General features: G+C 42.5%; 1 long non-coding RNA gene across 3 annotated transcripts in view; it reads left to right on the top strand.

Annotated features, from left to right (window-relative positions):
• Nucleotides 1-26,936, top strand: part of LOC114940995 (uncharacterized) — a 176,772-nt gene that overhangs the window by 45,948 nt on the left and 103,888 nt on the right. For all 3 annotated transcript variants that reach the window (XR_003821568.2, XR_003821569.2, XR_003821570.2), the window contains exon 5: nt 18,016-18,048. This is a non-coding gene — a long non-coding RNA (uncharacterized LOC114940995). The remainder of the gene's footprint in view (nt 1-18,015; nt 18,049-26,936) is intronic.

Genomic DNA, 26,936 nt, shown 5'->3' with positions numbered 1-26,936 from the left:
ATTTCGCGCCTGTTTATATAGGAAACTGTCTCAGTTTCAGCTTAGTTTCAGATAAGCAGAGCCGAACGATAGGGGCGGACAGCGAAATTCACCTTCGCGCGCGCGCGAAGACTGCCGTCGCTTTTCCGTGCAATTGCCTTCTAATTATCGCCGTCAACTAATAACTCGCGTTAATTTCGGGCGATTTAGTGGCGGCGGCGCGTGCGCGCGCGCGTTAGCTTCACCCCCGCGTTTCCCCCCCGCATTCTCTCGCCCTCCGCCTTCCACCCTCTCTCGCTCGTCGAAGTTTAAATTGAATTGGGTTGGCGCGGCACGGCGCTAGTTCGCAAAACTATATCCGCACCCGGGTATAGATATAGCCCGGCGTTATACGGGCGCCATCGCGTATCCGAAGACCATCGACTGGAGAATAGTGCTCCCTGTTTATGGGACAAGTAACGCCATGGAGATACAGTTCAACTGGCAACGAGAACACCGAACGTGCAACGGTGCGTTCCCCCTTTTGGTCTCGCTTCCTCTCTTCGATCCCCCCCGAAAACGCTTCTTCGATATTCACTTGGATACACGCTAGCTTGAATATATGTATGAAACGAGTTTCTTCCACGTATCCCGGCACAATCGAGCGCGATCACGGTGGACCAAGTGAACTGCCACCTTGAACGATTCTATGATTGGACGGTGTGAGAGTTCGAGCGAGGAAGTTGTGGCGCAGGATGGACAGAAGGAGGGAACAGTATCGAGCCGTCTGCGTGGTATCGGGGAATGTTTCTTGCCTTGCTGGGGATTGTCGCTTATCGGGAATGTATAGTGTGTTGGTCAGGTCGTTAGCAAGTTGTCGAGATTAAATGCCTTCCAGCGTATTAGAAGCTGCACTAGCTTGATTAGCTCTCCTCCTTCCCTCCTTTACCGTTGTGATCCTTCTCGGCACGGGAGTCGCATCGATCCCGGGGACGGCTATCCTACGTAGTCCTTGTCGTCGAAGACCCCTGGGCTGCGGCACACTCGATATCTATACGGAAGCGCATTATCTGCTTACTGTTTAAGCGCCGTTCCTACGACTCTTGCAGCTCCGTTTGCTCCCCCCTCGTCTCGTCCCCTGATTATAGCGATTGCGAATGTTTTCCAATTACGTAAATTTCATACAATTATTTTTGTATTACACGTGCAGGCAAAGTGGCACTTTGTGTGCGTGTTTACTGTGCGAAAAGCGGCCGATTTCCCACGCCGCCGTCTAGCGGCGACGCGGTGAGTGAATAAGCCGCATTCAAAGCCATTGCCCACGGTTTCAGCCGTGGACAATGACTTTGAACGCGGCTATTTCCGCACCGTGCCGTCGCAAGATGGCGGCGTGCGATCGGCCACCTCGCGCACAAAGCTACTTTGCCTGCACTTGTAATACAAAATATCATGTGTATCAAGTGCGGATTGACAATTGTTCACTCGTGTAGGGTGGTCCATCCCCCGCACTCGTGACCAATTGTCAACTTTCCGCACTTGATACACAATATACTATTAATCCATTTCATATTTCACAGCCATTTTTATCAGCAGTAGTCAACATTTGAAATAATAAATATCGATCAAGTGTTTTGTTTGTCTTCAATCAAATCTGCACGATGCTAAATATTATATTCTGATTTTTCATTATTGATATCTCTATCTCGATGAGAATAGACATTTCCAATTAAATGGTTTCGAGTAAAATCCGAATAGAATATTAACTTTTGCTAATGAAAAGCCCACTAGAGAAATTTGTCGAAGAATATATTACCATCGCGATTCTCATCTTTTCCGGAATATTCCCTGTAATCTCATGCAACGATAACATCACGTCGGTATTCATATTGGCAATACACTCGGAGAACAACGAGCCAGTCGTGCACCGGCAGACAGAGACTACAAAAGCATATTAGATACTTCGAATATTGGTTGTGCCTTCGTACGAGGTTGCGGTCTGTACGCGGATCCACCGCGAGAGAAAGAGCGAAAGAGCGAGAGATCGAGGGAGAGAGAGAGAGAGAGAGAAGATTCACGGGCGCTGGATTTCCGCGAGTTGCAATACACTTAGCTCGATATATATATTTGCATACACGCACGCACGTACCTACTCCGTGCAAGAAGGACGCGGAGGCTTCGCGCTCTCTCGGCAATAGGGGATGCGCGCGCGATGGCGCACACGCTCGTTAATATTCATACGAGCCATGAAGCACGGCGCGGCACTCTCTCTCTCTCTCTCTCGCGAACCCGTATAAAGTATCGGTAAATAAATCATAATGCGTTATTGCGTATTTGAATATGTTTGATGCGAGGCATCGGGAGCGGATGGAAGGGAGGGAAACGCGGGATGAAACGCCTGTGGTCTCGCGACTCCGAGGTAGCGAATGAAATTTCAACTGGGGGACACGTTCTGGGGGATATGATAGTCGTTGGTGCCCGTTGAATACCGCCAGATAGATGTTCGCTGCGAGACTAGGAGACTGGAAATATATATTAGCTAGAAGAGAGGCTTTAGGAATGTGTTATATAGTCGCTCGTACAATGATGTATGAATATATGTGTATCACTGTTGTTTGAAATTGTATCATTTTCAGAAATAATCATTCTTATGCTTTAAATTCATACGCGATATATAATTAGCGTGCGCTTTTTCCATCAAAATTTATCTGTCTATTTCAATTAAGAATTCTCTCATTTTAATCCTTGATAGAATATTAATTGATTTCTCGTTGGATGTGTTTGATAAAAATTTTTTAAAATTAAACCTCATCTCTCTTCGATGACGAAATCATTTCTCCTGAGAATCGCAAGATTCAGCGAGACCCTCGTGTATTGCCAAGATGACGATGGAGGATTATCGATTGCTCGCGAATGATTCATTGCGACTCCGGTATCGATGGGGGGCTTTGGCATTCTCCATTGTGAGTCGAAAGTAACGCAATACACGCTCCCGCGGTCGGGGCGCGGTTGATATCGATGTTTTAAAATACATATCTGCATATACGTGAAAAATCCACGCTCTCCCTTCGCCTTCTCGTTGCAAGGATAAGGGCATCGTACTTAATGAATCGGGGAGAGTCGGTCCACAACGGGGATCCCACACCCTTCGCGAAGGGTTCTGCCGTACTCGGGGGACACTTGTAACCTCCGCTTCGCTGTTGCTATCTCTCTCGCACCTTCCTCAACTTGCTTGATCATAACACTGTCTGATTTATCGGTATTCCTTGAGCGGTAACGAACCCTCAAAAGGGTCGCGCACACGTGTGACTTTGTTGGAGTTCATCGAGTTTACGTAATGGAAATATTGCGTGCTATTGTTTCTTTCTGTATTTTTGCATTTATGAATAAATTAAGCACAATCGCGTCAAAATTTTTCAAAATTCATATGCGTGCACGTATGATATTAAGTAAATTTAAGAAACATTTTTATATTAGCACTTTTTAAATCATGTTTAACTTTTATTTGAAAACACGATAAAATTCAGATAATTTGTAAGTATTAGAGACAGATCGCAAATCAGGTTCGACTTTCTCATCCAGTAACGAAGTATGATTATCGTTCACCTTCATTGAGGAAGGGGGGAGAGTAAGACGAGCCCTCCAGGTACGCCTCAGTTCCAGACTTCGAAGTTTTGTGGCCGCGCGATATACTGACGTTAGTTTGCGTATAATAAGGTGTCGTCTTATCTAATGGGGTCTGCAGCGCGGGTCTGGAAGAGTGTATCGCCGTGTATAACGGTAATTACGCGTTATTAACAAGCCTCGGGGGTGCCGAGGGGTGGTGATGGTTGCCTCTTGTCTAATTAACTGAGTTTACCGCGACACCTGCCCTCGTATCACGGCATCTTCTACACTTCAACCAGTAACTCAAGATTTACGCCGAAGAACCGCGAATGGTTGGCGAGAGCTCCCATTCTCGTCGCTATTTCAAATCTCCGTCTAAATTAGTCTCGATACGACTAATTGTAAGAAAAAATAATGTTCTTATTGGTCGAGTAGGTACAATATTTAATGATATTACAGATACAAAAATTATAGATAATTACATATGATGTTATTTATATATATATATATATATAATACATATATTATTTTATTCTGAAGAATCTAAAGAATATTATCGCAAAATCTATCTTTAACTTAAAATCGTGGATAAATGTATCAAACTCCGTTATATCTGATGGCATACTAATTTCCACGTAATGTGCAACACATTTGCACATTCTCGCTCTCGGTCCCGCGCATAATAACGTCATTTAGTCGTCGGTGCTCACTTAATTACTGGAATCCACGAGGATCTGTCCTCTCGCGGAGCGCGCAGCTCGAAGCGTTAACTTTCAAGGATCTTCTTTCATAATTTACGTCATAATCACCCGGAAACACAGAAACGGGCGCCGGAGACACGAGCCCGCATTCGCCATTCCTGTCAGTGCACTATTCTTTTGCGGAACGTTGCAACAAAGTGTGGCGTCCTCCCCGCCCGCGAAAACGTATCGCGGGTCACGTTCATAAAGGTGAAGTGCATTTGGCGGTAATGTGTCGTGTATCGTATACTGTACCGCGGCGCTTTCAATCCCGTTAGAGGACGCCGGCTTATGTAACCGCGAGGAACGCGGATCCTCTTGACGGCCGTCTGACGTTGAAACGTTAAACATCGCGGCGTTCACCGTCATTCTCCCTTTGCTGTCGCGTTCGTTGTAAGGCTTCCCCCTTTTTTTCCGAGCGACCTTACGCGCGGCTCGCTGCGTATCGCTTTGCGTTTTTACGCGACGTCTTTGGATCGGCTCTGTATAAACGTTAGCAGTCAAGTGGACGCTATAGCGAAAATACAACATAATACGAGATAATGCAATAATAACATTAGAGAAGTACAAGTTCTAAAGACGCATCTATTTTTATTTTTGTGATTTATATAAACGAAATGTGTGTGAAAAAATCTTTTAATGCAAATTATTTAATTTTTATATTAAATGAATAATAATATGTATTATTTTGAGGAATATTTATATTAGATACATATATTAAAAAGTATATTCTATTTTTAATGCACTTTACAACGGTGCATTCGATAGTATGATCAATTCTACTCTTTCGATGAGAATAAGAAATATACAACGAGCATTAGAGCCGCAACAGGAACGACTTCGTCGATACGCTCTCATTGCCGTTTCCGTCGACGCCTCGACGTCGTATTAGAATTCAAATGGATCCCATTACGAGAACAACGATAAAACTAACAAAGACGGTGCCGCTCGGCATTGCGAAGGCTCGTTTCAAAAGTTAGAATTGAGGGGTGTCTCAGCTCTCGCGAACGTATCGAAGAATATCTCGAGTCCTGTGCAATTTTCATTACTTTTGTTCTCCAAGATTTTTTCTTCTTTCATATCGCATGTTCAGATCTTTGATCGAAAAAAAATGTTATCTTGGAATGTTATGCGAGACTTTCGCTGTTATATACGTAACAGATATACCAAAAATGTGTCATGTGGTTGAAAAAATTGTACATAATTATAATACACATGTCCCATATTATTACAAATTATGATTAATGATAATTTATAAAATTTTCAGAAATTTTAATTCTGCGAAAGACATTTTATGCTTGGTACATGTTTATGTAAAATTAGTTATTTGAAATTGAAATATTCAAATTGGAGAACATTTTGTCGAAACTTTTAAAACGATCGATTCTTAACAGTTCCGGGCAAAAAATATTCCACGAAGACTATTCCACGAAAATATTTATGCCAGAGCGGTATCTTCGAAAAAAAGCAATGAGCGCAGCGCATTTAGTAATTCATGACTATTCCTCTCGCCATATTTAAGGCAAACAAGTCGTTCCGACTCTTGCATTTTCGAAACTAACGATAATATTCCGCTCGCTCGCACCGAAACGAGACGTTTCATCTCCAGATAGTCCAATATGTATGTGCACGAGCACTATTACATAAACGCGGACGCGCTCCGCGAAACGAGTACGAATGCGAGTTACTGGTACCCCGGGTACCAGTCCCGACATACACACGTCGCGCATCCCTCTCCCTCGCTGCTCTTATCCTCGGCAGGAGTGTACGAAGGCATTTAGACCTTTCCCCGACTCATCAGCTTTGTGCTTTTGCTGGCGTCGACCGCCGCGGTACGCGGCCACGGGGTAATAACGCAGCTTTTGCGTTACCTCAAAAACACGAATTTTCACTTCAACTTTCCGTTAACTGCCCTCTCGCGCACCTAAGTACAAAGTTAATTTTTTAATTATCCCCGCGGTGTCTCGCATCGCGCGCCCTGCGTCGACCTCTCGAGGACCGGTATCGTCTCCCCTAATTTCTCCCTCTCGGAACCGTTTCGTCGTCGCTTCGGCGGCCGCGTCTCCGCGAGCAATTGGGAAGTTGCATCTCCGTCGCGGAAGAATCTCCGCGAGAAAGGAAGGGGGTTGGTTACAGTGGTTATCGTTCCGGTAACTCTTCGCGCTAACGTCGCGTCGTAAATGTCATTGTATTTATCTTTCTGAATGAGCGAGTCGCGTAGGCTTCACTTAAAAGGCAAGTTTCTTGAAACGTTTCATTAAGCTTACCGCGAAAGTTTTTACACAAACGGATAAATTCTGGACGGCAATGGTGGAAATAAAAATTTGACGAATTCTTCAGGGAGATGAGAGAGGAAAATATAAAACCGCGAAAAGACAGAAACTTTCGATTACCGATCGCGATACATGGATCAGAACTTGAAGCTTTGGTTTCTTTATTAAATACACGTTTAAAATGATTTTCGTATTTATTTTTTCAAATAATAAAATTGATTTGCCAAGTAACAGAGTCTTGACACAATAATATTATAATATTAATCAATTGATGTAAGAAATGATTAATATGGGATTATATTATACAGTTTTGTTTGTAGCAAATTATTAACTTGTATCTCAAGTTCTGAATTTCTCGAATTAATATATGAAAGCAATACTCGGAAAATTATAGCGAGAAAAAAGAAATTTGATTACCGGGCTCGTAAAGAAACTGCAATGCATCAAGAGTAGCATTCTACAAAACCTTGGTACAACAACTTCACCTAGCACGCAGGCGACGCATAACGTTTTGTTAGTACAGCGTTGGTTCGTGTAGGCTGTCGGAATTATGTCGGCAATACTGTAACAAGAGACGATTTTGTAACAGGAAGAGAGAAAGAGAGCGAGAGAGAGAGATGGCGAAGAGGGAGAACTCGGAAACGTTGACGCAGGGTGTAAGGCCGTTTCGTCAGTCTCATTGTCACGGTTGTCGCGGAATGAGAACGTACGGCCGGGTCGTATTTTAATTCCGCGGACAAACCACCCCCGCGGTCGCCTGGCCCACCCCTTTCTTCTTCGCGTTTCCTCCGAGCCCCTGCCGGTGTGTTTCTACGTCGCCACCGCGACGAGAGCTGCTCACGCCGGGGTCGCGTTGACATTACGGCGCATAATATTTAATAATTATTTTCATTAAAGTCATAATAAAGTTTAGGATACTATATTAATTTATAGGCCAGGGAACACGTTTAAAGGGTTCGCGGCGTTTCCCACCGTCTCGCGGCCATTCGTATCAATTATTGTCCTTCACGCGGCGAGATTAAGGAACCGCCCCTCGCGAACGCGTTCTCGGCGAAAACTTCTTCGGCAATCTTTATCGGTCGTCTCGCGCGCGGCGAGCGAGCTCTTAATGAAGAAAGTAAACTTGTGTCACCGGCGAGAACCGCATAATACTAGATTGCCGCGACAATGCTTTAGAAACTTGGACGTGTGATTGATCGATGTATTGAATTAATAGCGTGTAAAAGCTACATTTTTCACTAATTGTCATTATTTTCGTCACACAATTCCTTGAAAAATAATTTGCGGAAATATCTTATATGTTATATCTCCGCAAATATCTGAAATATCTCTGCGCGGATTATCCGTAATATCGACGGTGTTTGCGCTCCGAGATTCCGATGTCAGTGCTTGATGCGACTTACCGCGATTCGGACAAGAGGATCGTCTCGAAGATGAACGTGGCGCACCCTCGGTATCAGGCGAAGGGTTGTTGGTTATCCGATTCTACGAGGCTTGTTTATGGCGCGGTGACGTTAGAAGAGGGAAGGAAGCTCGCGTAGGGTCAGACCCGTGGATTGGCTTTCATTAATCCGCCAACCCCCGTCCGCCTCTGACTTCTCTCGCACCCGCGTATCTACATCCGCGCGTATGTATTATAAATTGTAACGCATTCGGGGCCATCGCCGAATATCTACGGAGCCGCAGATTCTCCGCGGGGCGGACGAACGCCGAGCTTGAATATTTTAGAACGGACGCGCATTAACGCTACCCTTCTTACGCTACGTATTAACCTCAACAACCGTCGTCTCGCATCATATCGCCACCGATGCTCGCGCGACTCATCGTCGCACGTATGAATCGACTAATTTCGTCATTGCCCATCGTTTCTTTATATTCTCGCGCAGTCTTAAATTAACATGATGTTGCATTTTTTATATTTAAAAAAATGTAGAATTTTATCCTTATATAATATACATTAAATAATATGCATTTTTTAAATATAAATATGTGATATGTTAATCTGACATGAAATATGTGATATATTAATATTATGAGACTTACATATTTATTTTTAAAATATTTCTCGAGATTATGAGACTATATATATATAATTATGACAGACCATATATTTATTTGATTTTTGTAAGTGATCGTAGATATCTCAGAAAGTCTTTATTGTTCCGTTAAAATTACATAATTTACTTGGCGCTTTTAGTTTTATCATCTGTAAGTTGAGTGTATAATTGACGCGAGTAAAAATATATTTTCCTTTATTTCGCAACTACAGCACGAGGTAGAAATATAACGAAATACTTGGATGCTTCGTACGCATCGAACGTAAGGTCTGTCGATCGTTGTTACGAATTAACGATCCTCCGCGAGCGGGGAAATCTCCTTGCGCATAGGAGTACGAGGGTGCTCGAGAAATATCATCGAATAATGAATATTCATGCCGATGAGTCGCGGGACCAAAGCGAAAGATAGAGGGGCATGGGAGAGGTGGCCGGGTTGTAAAGTTGCCCCGTAGAGAATCGTGCATCGGCCGCCATATTTCGTACGTTATATTCCGGCTGCCTCCGCGGATAGATCTAAACGCCGTATATATCCCACCCTTTTGCGCCCGCTTTCAAACTCGCGCGAGCTCTCTCGCGATATCGACGAAACGACCCGCGCCAACTTTCCAAGTATCAACTGAATTCGCCTCGCCCGCAGCGCACGATGTTGTCGGAATTAATTACAATGAAGCTTTTACTTTAATTTCATAATTAATCCTAATTCATGTCGGTGCGATACTCATTACGAAGTCAGGTAACGCGATCCAGCTTGTTGTTTCCTTCGGAATCGTTAAATCGAGGAGAAACGATGGCGATACGATTAATACAAAGTGAGTTACCAATAAAGGACAAGTATATATCATTATCATTATTATTATTATGAATATTAGACATTGTTTCTTTTCTTAAATTTTTTAAAAATTAGATAAATTAATATTGGCAAGCGGATGAAAAATATAAATATCTCGTTTGCGGCGAAGATATCCTGGCCGATGATCTCGCAAGTATCCTGCGGAACGAGCGTCCTCCTCGGAGAGAAAAAAAAGAATCCTCGTTTGTGCACATTTCTCTTTTGCTTTTACGTTCACGATCGCGATAAAACTCGAACAAAACTCAAGATTTTATAGGCTAATACCGTGAGCAGCGGGTGAATAGGTGGGCTAGCTTCCATCCCCGTTGTGGATCCGTGATTTTATATAGAAGTATGTTTTATGTATGTGCTCGCCAAGTATATACGCCGCTCTTTCTCTCTCTCTTTCTCTCAATTCTGCCGCATAAAAGGGTTTTGGATTTTATTCCCGTAGCTTCGATACCGAGCGGGAGAACCGGGCCGTCTACGAATGTCCTCGTCGCTTCCGGAATTTAAATTTCATACGTATGTGATATCAGCATGCAAGTGCGACTTTGGTCCGTCCCCGTTTTCCGACTCTGACTGATCCGTCTTGCGGACTGGAATTTGCCGAAAGAAGGAGTCACATTTCAAGTGACGCGGAAGAATTGTGTCACGTAGCTTAGTTATATTAATGTCACATTCGAGATGATATCTAGGTTCTCGCAACTTCTGAATTATATTTTTTGAAATGTTCTTCTATTTCAATTATTAGCCTCTTCGTTCAAAGATTACTCGCTCGAGGGAAGGATCAGAATAAGACCGATGAAACGTTGAACGCGAATTCTCGATTTCCGCGATTCGCGAAGACGTAAGAGGTAGACGCTCGGGGGAGGAAAAAGGAGGGGGTGGGGGATGCCGCGGACACGCGGATGGCGCCGTTATCCGGCGAGAATTTCAGAAAATATTCCAAGGCAAAAAGTATAGAGCGAGGCGTTTTAATTATCATTAACAAGGCCGGCGTATAACTCAGAATTACGCGTTTATACGTAATAATACGTAGGTAGGTAGTGCCGTACGTGCCGGTACCGGCCGCGCGCATTTATACATATCCACGTATGTAGACGCATATACATATACGCGTTTATATTCCGCACGGAAATGGCGCACGGGCACGTACGTACGTACGTACGTAGATACGGACAGTCGAGCGGCACGGACGGACAGAGAGACAGACGGACGGACAGCAGATCTGCAACGCGCTGACTCCGGTGCTAAATGAGATGCGTTGCGGAGGGAGGGAGACGGTCAGCAGGCTGGTCCGAGCGGGGTAGAAGCGAAGGGGTGGTACCGGGCCGGTGGTCGAGGGCTGGGTCGGTGGCCGGCCGTCGGGGCGAATTCCCACCTTACCAATCCTATTATTAACAATTAGCTCTAAACTACTCTTTGCATATAAAATCATCCCGCACACCTCGTAACGGCGGAATGGAAATATACATACTGCATGGTCGTCCGTCGGCTCGGCCGTGGAAAATATGCCGCGACGCGACGCCGCGTATCGGCGGCGCTCTCGCGTATGACTGGGTACCGTGGAGCGTCCACCGGATCTGGCGAATCGAGCCGATCGGCACGCAGGGCTCATGTTTGTGTCGACGAGTGATATACGTATACGTGTGTATATACAAGGTGTCCGGTAACCAACGATCACAAATGGATTCTTTGGTCAATTTGGGAACGATTTTTTCTCAACGAAAATGTCATCGAAAAAGGTCATCATTTTTTACAACTTTTCAATATTTGTCATTATGTATCTTTATAACTAAGCCTCAAATTTAAATTTTATTATAGTAAACTGTACCTGAAATTAACCGAAGAATGTAATTATGTTAGACTTTTAACTCCAAAACGTTTAGTTTTCAAAAAACCCATTTTTTTCAATCGCTTATAACTCGAAAATTATTGACTTCTCAACATTTTTGCTAAAAAAAAAATCGTCTCCAAATTGGCCAGAGAATCCGCCCTTAATCATTGGTCCGTTAGTTACCGGACACCCTGTAACAGGCGTATATATTATAGTTTACGCGTAATGTACGAATCTACTTCGATTCTCTCTCATCGATGCAAATTGATGAAGCTCGATTTACATCCGAATTATTTCAAACGCCATTTATACAAATGTATAAGAAACAAGAGCGCTTTTTTTCTAAATTACTGCGAGACTTTATTTACGCGCGCGACATAATTATAAATCTCCAAATATATACATAGTCGGTTGCTACCAAGGAGGAGACATGAAAGGGCAATTCAAGGGGGCCATGGAATCCGGGTGCGAAAGCCGCGAGGGGTTGGAGGCGGGACAAAAGTAATGCAATGCCGGAATATGTCACGAATTAAGCGGGGAGAAACCGGGAGTGCTCTCCGTCGTCGTCGTCGTCGTCTTCGTTCTCGTCGTCGTCGCTTTTATTAGAATTATCTTTGTCACTTTCCCAAGTTTATATTTACTCCTCCTGCGAACCTCTTAAAGTCGTGCCACCCCCGCGGCATCCACCTTTCCGTCGCTTCCTTCGAAGCCGACCCCCCACCTTCCTATACTTCTCTCCTGTATCGCACCCCCTTCCGGTAACCCTCCTCGGCGTAGCGAGCAACCCCCACGTGCTAGCGAGAATACAGCAGCAGCCACTCGCTTATTATCTTTACGACTGGGAAGATGGAATTAAACTGAGTGTGCAGCCGAAATGTAATAATATTCATTACTATGCTAATGTCCGCGCGGGGTTATGGGCTCCGAAAACTTACCTCGTATTTTTGTTATCTGCCGCCGACCGACCGGGGAGGCCTAATTCCCATAGAGTCGGTGATCAACACGGAGCATCGCGATCACGCTCAAGACTGCGAATCTGCCGTTGTATCTTGATAACGCGACACGTGCCGATTCAATTATTCTGCTCGACTGTTTTTTTTTTCTACAAAAATTACACTTTTTTCGATTATCAATATCAAATGCAAGATTTCAGGAGAAATCTGGGATGATTGTATATCCAGAATCGCTTTTAAAAAAATCGCTAAAAATTTTTTTCAAAGTTTATCAATAGGTTTATTGGTTATGGAATAATTATTTTTCATTATCTAAGCGCGTATCTTTCGTGAAATATCTCAAAACAGTGTATCAGGGTATCGTAAGTGTAGCGAAAGTTCGGACGAAGACGCTCGTCATATTTTCCATACAGCAGTTTCCATGAATCGCGATGTTTCCGTGCCCAAGGACTTTCTGAGTTTGTAACTGGGATGGCAAGCAGCACCGAAACGCGCAACAGAAATCACGGAGACTTCCCGGTCGTACCCCGTCGCGCTACTCGTAACAGCTTATCTGGGTCGTCAAAATTATAAGCTTTCGGGTAGAAACTCGCCCGTACAAACGGTGAACAGTAAATTCGCTGTCCCTATCGGGCGTGAGCTTCCTTGGCGTTGACTATAGCGCAGGGACCGAAACTTGCAGCCTTAAATATCAGCTCTAATGTCCAAAGTGCGGATAAGATAAAAGAAAAGCTACTCTGGTCAATAATTTTCAATAAGATAGCATCGTGTCGCTGAATTATTTTGTTCTTGAATTTTTGCGAATAAATTGTACGTCCGTTGTCGCTTTTGTTCTTCGGTCAACGTGTTTCGAGAAATGTCTCGAACACAAACTTTGTTAAAAAGTATTCAATTATTTCGAAATATTATGCAATATTTTAAGCGTCAATTAAAATTATTAATATTATATTTGAAGGAGCTTGATGCGTATCTTGAATTTTTTGTTGCCCGTGATATACAATTACAGGCAGAATCGCTAGGAAAAGTATTTAATCAAGCGATCACCTCGGTCAGGTCTAAATAAACCAACGTTGAACGATGGGGTCGCAGATTACAGCGTGAGGAGGGAGGTGATAAGACGACACGGTGGGTCGGTGACGTAGAGTGTGGCGAAGACAAGACGACTCTAAGAAGGGTTAAATTACTCACCTCTTCGTTATAACTACAACGCGTTCCATCCCCTTCTTCCTTTCTCTATGAAATATATATATTTCTCCATCGTAAACTTCTACTACCCCTCGAATGTCTTTGGTGTCATCGTGGAGTGACCGAAATCCTAAATAAGTATCGTAAATGATATTCATTAGTAAGCCAGAAAATGGCTCAATCTTACGACAGATATAAGATGGTTTTTAGCCAATGAGATATTGATCGATGATTTGTATAATTCGAAAATTTTGAAGGCAAATGTATTTATAATTTTATATATACCTATAGCATAGCTGCATAATATGTACATGTGTTTATCTTGACATACATTTACGCGTCTTTTATTCTTAAATATTTTCTATATTATATTATCGGGATTTGCAGATTGTCTAAGATAAACTCAATATAAAAAATTAGATGAATTTTATTTATATTAACTGTCAGGATTATATTGTTTTTTATCATTATAAATGAGATTAATTTCGATCATAATATTGGCGAAGGCCGCAATAAGTGGATTAAATGCCAATTCCTGAAATTCTGTGCAAGAATGATTGAAAACACCTGAAATAATGATACGAAGATACTGATATGCCTTTCGCGTAGTATCATATTCTGAAAGCGTTTTACTTCGTTTTCCAGTTTTTCCGTCGCGAACCGAATTTCGTGCAGTGCTCACGGACCGTGCCGCCATTCAAATTAATTGCGCTTACTTTGAGCGCGATTCGTCGGGATCTCTTCAACGGCAGTTTCGGTTTCAAAGCGCCGCGGATGAGTACGAATGTCAGGGAAAGTACGCATGTACCGAGGTTGTGCGTGTGGCACAAGGGTGAAAGAGGGTGGGAGGGTGGACGGGGCTCTCTCGTGTACACCCGACTCCACCTTATTACAATTAGCTTCCTTATATATCTAATTAGCAAGATTCTTGGCGCACGGGGTTTCAGTGCGAAGTGAAAGACGGCAGTTGCCACCAGAGCTCTTCGCTCGCTGTCTAATATAACTCCGCCGTGCTCCAGTCTGCGAGACGTAATATCTCTCGTAGGTGTGCGCGATCGTCTGCACGTGTACGGTTTTCCCTTACGCCAAGTTTTGGGACTAGCCTGACGTGTTGCAGCTCGCGAAGAATCGTGTATCGATAGCATGATGACTTTTATGTAGATTTAAAAAAAGAGACAGATAATTAATGCTTTTTATTTTAATTATATTATATTTCTGGTTTCTATAAAAAAAAGTTTACCGTAGACATTAAATGTAAGGAAATTGAGATAAGAATTTTACATCAAAGTTGCAATCTAAGCGTAGCAAGATACTCATTTTAATCGACTCCATCTTAAGAACCACCGGTCGCAAAATAATTCACAAGTGAGGGTAAACTGACGGAAGATAATTTTTAAACCCTTTCTTGGCCGGCAACCTAGCTCGGGGCGAACATGAATGGACGGCCGGCCAGCGGTTGGCTTCAGCTTACTTAATTATCGCACAAAGAAAGAATGGCCCGTGGAAATGTAAAATAAAGGCTGCGCCTTGTTTCCCGGTGCTTTTTCAGCCCCTTCCAAGCTCCTGTACCTTTGCTGTTCGTTCATTCCTTTGCCACCACGGCCTCGTCAGTCTCAAAGGACAAGCGCGATCTCCCCGAGGAACACAAGAGGGAAGGACAGAGGACGAGAAAGGGAGAAGGTAAGAAAACGGGCTGGAAAAGGAAGGGGTTAACTTTCCACAATTAATAGTGACTAACGTCCATTAAAAACTAATTCCTTTATTTATGGTTCACTTCCCGATCCTCTTCTCCTTCTTCCTTCGTCTTTCGATCCTCGCTCCTTCTTTTCCTCATCCGCAACCTCAGCGAGGGGTACCGCGCCCTTTCATTTGCTCTTCCCTCGAACAACAACTTGTTACAGGACGAAAGTTGCGGCTTTTTTTGCCGGTCTCGAATGACGGATTCAAATTGGGAAAGTTCTTGCTACCGGGCCATATTTTTCTGCGGAGTCCTCGTTAAAAGTAATTGCGTACCGGTAGCCTTGTTGCGATCGCATTTAAATCTTTCCAACGCGATCGTGTTTACTATTTGTAATCTACAATAATTTCATAGCGCAAATTAATCGCGTACACATATAGACGTTTATTTGTGCTTTGCTAAGAATCGCGATAAAATTGACGTGAAACACGAAGATAGAAATAAATCCTTTAACAATGTAAGAAGTAATGTCATTCGCGCTGCATCTTGACCGATAAATGTGAAAGGTGTTGTATACATAATGAAATTGAGAATATCGTTTTGTTTTCTCTTAGTCTTTCGGCGACTTTCTTTCGACGTTAACGCAAAAGCTCGCGCGCGTCGACAATACGAAGAACGGAAAAAGATTGATGGCGTAGAGAGGCGGTCAAGTCCGAAGCGCTTTCACGGCGCGAAGCAAGAGCAAGAGCGCGTCGCCGGCGGGTCTGCACATTTTTAATTGTAACTAAAATAATTATACTTTGAGGAGAACTGGCCGCTTTGACACCGCCGCGCGCGGCCAGCAAAGGCAATGGCGAAATAAAAAGTCCGTCCCCGTTCGTCTCGTACTGCTCGCACGTCTCGACGCGGTCGTTGCGAGGAATATGTAATTTCGCCTCTGCGAAACTGACAGCCCGGAAGGGCCACACCGGCGTTGCACCCCTAAATAATAATAAGTACGTCTAGTTACGTCCATCCGCGTCCATCTCCCTCCACTCTCTCGCGCCCTCTCTCAACCCGCCTTCTCCATCCCTTCTCGTCCCCGCGTCTCGTCTTCTCTTTCGCAGTTTTGGATCGCTGCACGTTAATTTCTGCACGTCAAACGAAGTTGCACCGGTCGCGTGTTTACATGTCGAAAACGAGCGTAATGGGCTGCCGTTGCAACTTAGTCGCGTGATTTCGCGCGGCCGGTGACCTTAAGCACCGTTCACAAATGCGGGAGTTCATCGCGCGTGGGAGGGAGAAGAAGAGAGGGAAGGATATGGCGCGGGGTAAAAGGACGAGGCGGCGCGCCCTTTGAAAAAAATTGTTCCGGGCTCGTCACGAAACCGGCTGGAGAGTTTCGGAAAGTATGTTAAACGGATTTCGCGTTCGACGAAAATTAATTATACGGCCAGGCGGTAACCGGCTCGCTCGCGCAAGCTTCGCTCTTTTTCCCGCGCTCTTGTCCTTGTCCTTTTTTCACCGCGTTGTCGGACCTTCCTTTCGACGATGAGGCGGCCCAACGGCCTCCCCCTTTCCGACGCTTTATCATTCATAAAGTCTCGGATTTCAGAATTCGCGTAACCCAATACGCCCGCGGCTCTTTTCCCGTTTTGCGCGAAATTTCACCGAATTTCTTGTGCCACCCATCCAACGCCGCCCACTTAAAAAGCTTCGCGTGCACATCGCGAGCTGCCGTCCTTTTTTTCTTTCTCTTTATCTTTCTCGTCGAATATATTTTTCCGAGTGGACGCGGCGAGGAAGGAAAAATATAGGAAACATGCGCAGAGGGACCAAGTGAATCTCCGGGAAAACTCTTAACGCTGCCTGCTGACGCTCCGACCGAGAGAATCAAGTTTGAGATGCAGCCTGCGGATATTCGAATGTGCATATAAAGGGGAATAAAGCAACGAGTGCGAGGGTTCCATATGTATAATGTGAATATACCGGGTGATCGGAGATGACACTTCTTCGAGATAAGAAAGATTCAACTTATATATATCATTCCGCGGATGTATAATATATTGTTATATATCAAGTTCACCCCGATATCCTTCCACTTTATCTTACAATATCTCCAATATTTCCTTCTGTCTACCTGCAATTACTATTAAATAGTAATATCGATCGACAATGTTTTTCTTCTTATTATTTAATATCGGACCAAACAGTTTCGATACGCGTTAATGCGAGCGTTTCGTCTTTCTAATATTTTCGGTCACCCAGTGGATGGCACACCGGAGCTTAATTAAGATATGTATTTATTTTAATTCCTCTCGGGCTGCGTAGAGATGGCCGACTGGCCGGGCATAGGATAACACGATTTGCTTAGAGCCGCCGGTGCGCATACATCTCGCACGTGCAGAGAGATTTTCAATTCAGGTATAAGGAAAGCTAGCGCGCGAGAGAACGCTATATAGTATAATGTAATAAATAGGGAAGGCGAGAACGGGATGGATTTTGCCTTCCGGTTTTTTTTTACCCTCTCCTTTCGGAAGCTCTCGCCCGAGCACTCTTTTAGAAGATGCATCCCCTCGGTCCGATTTGGCCGCCGGTGAAGAGTCCACTTCGCCGGAATAAAATTAGGCAACTGTATCCTTCTACTCTTTGAGAAGAAGGACGCGTTTATTCTTCTTCGCTCTGTTTTTCTTTCCGCCTCGTTAACTCTTTTACTCTCTCAGAATAAGCAGGCTGAAGAATTCTTTACTTCGTAGCTTTCTTCCAAAAATACATTACACGGATTTTTAATAACGTTTCTAACAAAAATTAGCGGATGGACCTATTAAAAATATTTATATGTATGTAAATAATATTTGAAAGAGAAACATGTGTTTCGTTTGGAACATTTTATCTAATTTACGCACTTTGTCTGTTTCAGATTTTTCGGCGTTTAATGGAGGATCACCGAGTGGTAAGTCGTAATAATTTGTAGCACTTTTACATTCGTTCAATTTTATATTCGGACGAAGAAAAAGTCTGTTAACCGCGTACGAGCGGAACTTTGAAGGACAAACGTTACGAAATAAAAGTTAATACCGTCTGGTTCGTATGACGTGGAAAGGACTACGCTTTCCTGAAATAGAAGACCCCGTAATTCCCGTAGTCTCGATTCGAAATGCGCTTCTCCGGCTCGTAAAAGCCGACATAAAATCGTTGCCTACGGTGGAGTGTATCAGTTCGCCGAATAAAAGGCCAAGTAAAACCACCGCAATAAATGCGTGGTTATGAACATGTTCAATGCGTATACGATGTTATAACGAGCGAGGGTGTGCTAAAAGAACGGCGAACGATATAAATCGGTTCGAGGGAATAGATGCGTTTCCCGAATCATCGCAAATCGTCCGTCTCCTCCTTCGGAAAATTAGAATACGCGATACTAGCATAAAAACGGCTCTTTCCGCCAGTAAAGTTACTCCTGTGATAACGTTCAACGTGGAATCTTTATGATGACGATCCGTTAAAAATAGCGATATTAAATTTCTTTCGAATCTTTATAGGTATCGTGTAATTTTATTTCCGTGATTTACAGATAATTGCAACTTTATCATTTAATCAAACGACGATGAAAAAAATTGAACTCGAGCTTTATAAATGCTTGTAAAATAGTGATGCATATAAAAAAAAAAAAAAGACATTAAAGAAGATTATTTTTTTAACTTTAATTTTTTATACTTTTCGAATATATTACTAGCGTGAAATATTCGTAGAGGGAGATTTAGCAGAAATCTAACTTGAACTGTTCTTGCGTAAATTTTCTTATTAATTCTGACACGCTTAAGCCGATACCGACAATACAAGCATGCCTGCTTATAGTCCCTGATCCTTTTTTCGTCCCAGGGCGCGTCATCAGCGACGGCTTTTAAAATCGTCTCGATTTTTCATTGCCGCTACGTTTCCTTCGTGCGATTTCTGTGGCTTCGCAGGCTTCCGCCTTCGAGACGCTAATGGGTGCGTACGAATATTTCATTCCCTGTAAGATGCCATTACGAAAGTATATAGGATACGCCATGGTTGCACAGTGGAGTCGCGGGTTGGAGAAGCGAGGGGATATTTAATGACGCGTGGCGATATTAAAATGGCATAAAAATGAGGTGTAATTTGTATCTGGCTTCAAAAGTTGCCCTCATCCCTCGCTCGCAGCCAGATTACAGCTTGCTCTCCTTTCTCCCCTCTCCCGCCTCTTTTTTCCTTTCTTTCTTTCTCGCTCGACGTCGTGTACTATTATTGTTATTAATATGAAAGGTCGCGGGCTCACTTAATACCCTGAGAAATCGCCGAGAATTTCCGTATCAACTGTTCCACCCCTCGGTCGCGTCGACCAAAAGTAAGAATTGCTCCGAAAGGCGAAGAACAAGCTATGGGGATGAAAACACGACTTTCTGAAAAAAAAAAAATTATACTATAATAAATATTACGACTACGAGTAAAAAATTTAGATATCACGATTAAAATCAGTATTACAAGATGAGATAACCGGGACTTGTCCACGCACAATATACAACACTTTTAAAGTATAATATTTGCAATTTATATGTACATTGATTTTCTGTGCAATCTTGTGCACAAGAAATTGATGAAATTTAACATACATATAGCTTAATGTCTTCTTCGATAAAGAAGCATCACCATCGTTCCCCTGGGCTCTATTCGAACTCTTCTTACGCGCGATCCGCCAAAATCCTTCCGCCCGAAAGAAATCGCGGATAAAAGTGTCATTTGAATATTTGGCGTACGTCCGCGACATCATTTATAACGCGTGACAATAAAGTCCCGAGCTGGTAGTAATCTTTATGGCGCGATACACGACGTATCTCTTCCTTCCCCCGTCGACTTCCATTCGCTTTTTCGTGGCACGCAGTTACTCTTTTACGATATGCTAAGCGACCGGCACCGTCGCCCTTTTCAATAAAAGACATTCGAGCTCTCATCGTCACGGGCGGAATATTTTCTGGCTGCTTAAACATCGGATTAACGATCTACAATAACAAACAAACTACTTATGCAGCTGTCCCTCTTCGCGGCCCCAACTTCCACTTTGCTCGGGATTAAATCAACGTTAACGATGTGCCGTCAACTTCGCGATCAGCTATTCAGCTATTATTGCGTTTATCCGAGTTATTTTGTCAGAGTCGGACATTCCTGAGATTGCTTACTTTATTTGCAAATAAAAAAATGCCACATTCGCGCGATTCATCGATTGCTATAATTTCGTAGAATTTATCAATTTTTACATTTGACTATAATAATTTATCTAATTAATATTATACAACGGTGTATACCAGAATTTTTTCTTACTATCACAAAAGATTTATATCGGTTTGCTATATTTATATCGTACCCAGCAAACGCCGATATATAATTGTTATATTGCTATAATAAAACAAAATATAACAGGTAATATAACGTGTACGTTACATGTAACATCCATGTTAGTTGTAATTTCCCACTCGTAGATGTAACATTTTAATATAACATATATTACATTGTAGTTATATTGTAATTATATACCAAATAGCACATTGATGTATTGATAAGTCAGTTCTATCTTGGGATATAATGACAATATAACTACAATGTAATATATGTAATATTAAAAATGTTACATCTATGAGTGGGAAATTACAACTAACATATACGTTACATGTAACATGCTTGAGTATATAACATTTATATACTGTGTTTGCTGGGTATAATGTTGTTTTTCGCATTAAATAGCAAAGTATCATTTTCACAACTATCTTGGCAAGATCCAAGTTCGCAGATTGGTGTGGTGAGCGTTCGCTTCCGGCGAACATCGGATCGTCGTGGCGATTCATGGTCGACGACGAGGAAATAGTTCGGTAGACGTAAGTCGCACGAGACTAAGGGTAGGGGGTCCGGACGGTCACTTGGATTTGTGTGGTGTGAACGCGGGACGGACCAGTAAATCCACCCTTTCGTGGTCTCTTAGCGAACTCGGGTCATAGATCGTCCAAACTATCGTGAAACAACCCCCACCTCCGCTTCGACCTCCAAACTACCCTTCGGGGTGCTTTGGCACCCTCGTAAGGAACACGGTATTGCCCCCTCGTCCCGGAAGAAGCTCCGATTATGCGAACGACTTTGGAAATTTACACTAAACTAAAGTGTTTCGCGTCGCGCGGGTTATCGTATCGAAAATCGAGGGTTAACAGTTAATAATAAATATCAGAATCATCCATAATAAGAGTATAAATATAGAATGTTTGTCAAAATTGTGGTTTTTACGTATCAGAGATTTCGGTAAGTCGATATAATCGTGGGTTAATTCTTACGTAAATTTAAAGGATTCGAAGATGAAATTTTGATATTGTTGCGCGATTACCCTTGCACCATCTTTTTCACGACGTATTTCCGTTCCCTTCTTCTTCTTGAATCGGTTATGATATAGAATACACCGTCGGCTTGAAAAGAAAAGCGGCGCTCGTTAGTTCCGTGAGAAATTAATTATTTGCCCGCCATCGCTACGACCGCTCGAGTAATGGTGAAAAATGTCTGGATTGTGCAGGATTACATCACGTCGGGGGGCGAAAGGGGGAGGGGGAGGGCAGGAAATGGGTTGGGTAAGTGGGGGAGGAGAACGGAGACCCGGAAAAAGAATAAGAAGGAATGTATCGGTGTGGCTCGTTACACTTAAATTGGAGGGAATGACTGAGTGGTGTCGTTATTCATCGCGAATAATATAGAAAAGGGCTTCCGACTTCGCGCTTCACCTGAGCAACGATTCCTGGCAGGATATCTGACACGGAGCTGGATCGCGAGGGAGCCTTTTCTCTTCGAGAGATGAATTGACGCGGCCATGTCCGACGCCATAATCAGGCATTGAAAACGTCCCGTCCCTTACTTGACGAGCGTCTCGTCGGAGGCGATATTCAAAACTTGACGGAATATTCTTGATCATTAATGCAGTATCTGTACGAACTCGCTACGCGATATCTAGAATATCGAGATAAGATGTATGTGTGTAATATTGAATTCAAACTTAAATTGAAATTTACGACAGATTTTTGTTACGTTGATTGATAAACAAATAACAGTATAAAATTTGAGCAACAATATAGAATTTTATGTAACAATAATTATATTTAAGTTTTGCATTAGCAAAGAATTGCATAATCGAGTAGATCAAACTGGATTCAGGCGAAGTGAAGTATCAATATCTTTATACATACATCGCTACATGTATCTAATTTGTTCTGAGGAATAGCGTTTCGTTAATTATTTTGCTTTATGCAAGAGTCGCGCGCCAAGCCAAACAAAAAGACATCGAACCAAATTGTTCACAAATTGGACGGATGACATTACCGTCCTCTATTAAATGGCGTTTACCCAACTCGTTGGCGTGTCGGCCTTTAACCCTCTCGGCACGAGCAAAACCACCACCGGGTAAGAGAGGAAGGGGAAGCTTGGGTTAGCGTAGTTTGAGCTGCCCATAGAGGTGGTCGCTCCTCTAAGATCAAGTGCTTTCCAGTACCGCACTAAGCCAAGCTCCCCGCTCTAACGTCCGTTTGTTCGGTCAGGATCTGCCATCCAGGAAGGGGTGGATTGATAAACCAACCGCTCCCGTCCCTCTTGACCGGGCAAATTCTTGTGGACAGCCACTGGACTTCAGTGGATCTCAATACGTGACCTTATTTTTCATATCCATCGATGTTACTAATTTTGTACGCAAAAAAAGTGAAACAGATGCAAATTACTCATACATTTCAAAACTCGAATGAATAAAGCGCTTATTAATATCGCAAAAAAAATAAGCCGATAAAAAATTTGCTAATAAATCACTTTAATTCACATCATAATTATTGCATATATAAATATTTGTTTTGTATTTCAATTCAATTTACTTATATACTTGAAAGCTTTAGATTTGTTCAATTCCATGATATAACTTGAGCATCAATTTTGGCGTTTATATTTATGTTGCATTTGTTTTCTCAAATAATTTAGCGACGAAAGAGAGCTAAAGCTCTTGGGATACGCGAGCATATTCTCAACACGTGATGCACGCATGACGTCGCATGATCATGCGACGAGGACGTCGACAAATTCCCAGCCTGTCTCCCTTTCCTTCCTCCCTTGTAAGCGGTCCCCTGGACCCGATCTACCGGGTGTCTCGTCGTTGTTACCGCACGTAAGCCGCCTGCACCTTCCGTGAGAACGACATCGTGACGACGGACGACCCTCCGGTCGGCCACGTATCATTCTTCGGGGCGGTATAGGCTCGCGTGTCTTACTTGGTTGTTGCGCCTCGTCACGAAGGGGGCTTCTTGCCGCGCCGTCTTGACGACATTGAGCACCCCCAGGGCGAAATACTCGAAGTTGAGGGGTAGTGGGTCAAACGCGGCGCCGGGGAAAGTCGGGAGATCCGGGAGTATTGTCGCCGGAAGTCCCCATTGGTGAGCATGCCGATGGTCGGGGTAATTGGATAGAGAAGATCGAGCACAACCCAAGCTACGCGTAGTATTTTATCCCGTCCCCCTTGTGTTACTATTCCGTACTATTCCAGAATCTATAAACCACTATCGGTCAGCATTAGAGTTCTGCGACATCCAAAAACTATAAACCATCGAAAGAGTCCGGTTATCTTCGGGGATAGTACGACGAGACATCACGCGATTGGGACGAGCCGTTATTCTCCCACGGGATAAGATTCGATTACTGGATCACGTGGTCGGACATAGTCTCCGAGTGCATGTATAAAATAGTGGTGCTATTCAAGGGATAGCTGATATGTTGATGGATGTAATTGAATGTAGAATGAAACGAATTGTTTGTTGAATATGTGATTAATTAATGATTCGAATTAATTAATTTTAAATTTTGCTATATTTATTTGACGAGAGGATGTGACGAAAGCGTTCTTTACTTTGTTACATGTACATATGTTCTCGAGTTTTTTAACATTCATAGAATGTTACTAAATTTAATGACAGAATGTTGAAAAAAGTTTGATCGATCCTAAACATATTTTATATTCTGGCTTAATTCAAATTAGCAGAGGACCGAACTTTCCATTGAATTATAAGGCCAGTCGGAAATATTAGGAGAGAAGATTGTAACGTATCCCGTAATTTTCTACGAATCGGCGCACCGATTGCACGAGTTGGCGTACTTTTGATTTATTCTAATTGCTATTTCGATAATGGGGCCGGGTCAGCGTTTTCGCAGCTCTTGCATTCCCATTATCGAACTCGAACGCCCGAGAAATACAATCGCATTCGAGTTAAGGGAACGTCCGGCACGGAGGTTGCTAGTAATTATTAGCTAATTTGCCGTTAAATCTTCACTGACCGCTAAATTATCGCTGAAAGACGAGTGTGAGGAAAGGGTGCGTTTTATCATCCTATGTCTCTGATTACGGGCCCGTTTGATTGTATATTATAATGAAGTACAAATGCGGTCTTCCCTTCATATCGAGAATTACAAGGAATATATATTTTTGTCTTTGGTAAAATTTTACTCATAGTTTCCTAGGAGAAATATTCGATAGATTTTATACACGTGAGAAAGAAATAGAATGTATAGTCGAGTTTTCGCGAATGAACTTAATCTAATGAGTAACCGCGACGGGATTGAATAGCTTTCTGATGGGAGAAAACGCTTCTTTGCGACAAATGAACCGCAAACCGAGTAGCAACCAAAACCACTCGAGATCGTTGGTCCACGTTTGAACGTCATGTATTGTTTTGCACGTCTCAGAAAACCACGGATCTGGAATTAACCTGCCCCAAAAACCGTCGCGGACGTTAGGTTCTCTCGTTAATAAGATTGAAACATATATCTTTGATGTATTATAAATTTTTGTTTAAATATATTCTGTTTGGATCATTATATCTGCTTAGCAAGTTTCTCTGTGCATATTTATAGAATCTGTATCACATAACTTTACGCTGATAATATTCAGTTAAATAGATCTGTCAGATCTTTAATGTAAAAAAAGATACTAATAATGATTTAAAAAATAATTGGGATTTTTAAATCTTTCTGAATTAACAAATGATATAATTGAAACAATTCTACATTATATTAGGAATAATAAAAATTCATACAATAATCAGATTATATTAAGTTGTTCATTCTTTATACGTTATGCTGTTTCGCATAGAAATTTATAAATTTCGAGCACAGCATTCTAATCGCGTGTTATCAATCGACATTTATAAATTATAACGATATATTACCAACTTGTATCGAATCTATCATGGCAGTCTGCCATTCTTTCGGTGATATACAGGATATACATAGATGCGGTGAAAGAAGAAGAAGCAAGCGGATCTGAATGGCTCCCAAGAGTGCCAAGTTCGAATCCCATTACCGGACTCGCGCCCGTTAAATAGGTCTCGCATCGTCAACCGGAAAATATACACATCGTCCCCGAGTTGTGTGTCCTCGGGAAGGTAGAGGAACGCGTCTCGTGCCCCACGCGACGGAAATCGATGTGGGTCCACTGGGAGGACCGAGCTGAAAATTTCGTGTCTTCATTGTTTATTTCATACGAGGATACATTCGTCACATAAATTTTTCAGAGAAAAACTGTTTGAGCACAAAATAGGAAAGTGATATACTGATTCTATTATATATAAAATTCTATTCAGATCGAGAAATTAAAATTCAATCGTTTCGCTTTATTTTATATCATGTACACCCTTCCCTATCTCTTTATAACAAAAATATCGACTTTATATAGTATTTTAATATTTTCTATATGATAATTCACATCTTGCTCTATACATTATTACAAGATACAGTTTCTCTCAGTGCACAAAGAAGTCGCAGTCCGTCGTCAAGAACATTCCTTCGATGTTCCCCTTCGGCATTTCAGTCACCTTAGGTCTCTTCCTCTCTCTTTTTGCAATTTCTTTTCCTCCGCTCCCATCGTTCGTTCGTACATCGCTTCGTTCTCGAGCGTTACGAATGAAACGAAAATAAAATGTAAGTGGAAATTTATTGCCGCAGGCGATAGGAGACGTTTCCGTACTTTTAAATATTTTATAAACTTTCTTCTTCTTGCCTCTCCCTTTTCTCCCTCCCTCCCGTTCTCGTGGTTCCCACGAGCGCCTGGAGAGCGTCGGTGACGATAGAAAGAGTGCTATGGAAAGGAATGAGACATTCTCAAGAACGAAGCGAGAACTTTATCCTGATGTCAATTTTTTCTATTTGGCGCTACGAAAAATGAAAATGTTCGCAATGTAAAGTATGTAATATACATCTCTTTAATATGACTGTACGTAATATGCAGCTTTTTAATATGATTGTACGTAATATGAAATCTTTTTAATATGACTGATTATATCATACATCTCGCGTGCGATATTGCAAAATAGAGAAATAATTACAGAAATTAATTAAGAGAAATAATTTCAATCTTTTTTCATGCGTATGAATTTACTTCTGGTTCGACTTCTATTCGATAACCAGAATGCAGTGCAGTGCAATGGTAATCATTACTGCAGGCGCTAGTACCTTATTTTATTTTCACAGTTTATTGTGTCCCTTAACAAGATTATAATATGAAATTTAATATAAATGTAATATCGCGCTGATGTTAACGATAACAAGCAAGTCTATAGCACCGTTTAATCATTTCGTCAGAGTGAATTGGCAAGGCGGGGACGGCGCTGCCGAAATCAATAATCGACAGGTATAAAGAATTTGTCGAGCACCCCCTCATTCCGCGTGTACTGACATCCGCTATTATTCGATAACACGCGAACGACCGGCGGAATAACGTCGTAAGGGCCTGTCGAAGTCGTGAATATTTGATGCGAACCTATCAGCGCC

This window comes from Nylanderia fulva, unplaced genomic scaffold, assembly GCF_048542155.1.
Source record: "Nylanderia fulva isolate GAGA-0341 unplaced genomic scaffold, ASM4854215v1 Scaffold10, whole genome shotgun sequence".
Taxonomy (NCBI): domain Eukaryota; kingdom Metazoa; phylum Arthropoda; class Insecta; order Hymenoptera; family Formicidae; genus Nylanderia; species Nylanderia fulva.
This window is presented reverse-complemented; position numbering and strand designations above follow the sequence as displayed.